Consider the following 424-nt stretch of genomic DNA (forward strand, 5'->3'; position numbering starts at 1 on the left):
AGATGGAGTGTGTGAGTGTGTGTGAGTGTGTGTGAGCTGAACCCGTGACGGTCATGAGAACTTCTCAAGGGCTTTCAGAGCTGCTCTGAAGCACACACACACACACACACACACACACACACACACACACACACACTCTCTCTCTCTCTCTCTCTCTCTCACAAACAGCAGACGCTCTCTGGAATCACAGCATCAGTTCAGGTAAGATCCCATTCTCTTAAATCACTGCAAAAAATGCTTTTCTTACTTAGTATTTTTTGTAAATTGTGTAATTTTAATCTAAAAAGTAAAATGACATAAGAAATAAAAATAAAAGTGAGTTTTTTCTTAAAACAAGCAAAATTATTTTCCAATAGGGTGAAAAAAAAAACTTTATTCAAATTTTAGATTAGATTATTTTTATAATATAAATTTAGTTTTTATA

At 34.0% G+C, this 424-nt stretch overlaps 1 protein-coding gene across 1 annotated transcript in view; it reads left to right on the forward strand.

The window, feature by feature from the left end:
* The window catches only part of mlana (melan-A), a 7,279-nt gene continuing 6,855 nt past the window's right edge, over nucleotides 1-424 (forward strand). The window contains exon 1 of the mRNA XM_079846885.1: nucleotides 1-201. The gene's annotated coding sequence lies outside the window, so the exon portion shown is untranslated. The remainder of the gene's footprint in view (nucleotides 202-424) is intronic.

The sequence above is a fragment of the Squalius cephalus genome (genome assembly GCF_949319135.1).
Source record: "Squalius cephalus genome assembly, chromosome: 17".
NCBI lineage: Eukaryota > Metazoa > Chordata > Actinopteri > Cypriniformes > Leuciscidae > Squalius > Squalius cephalus.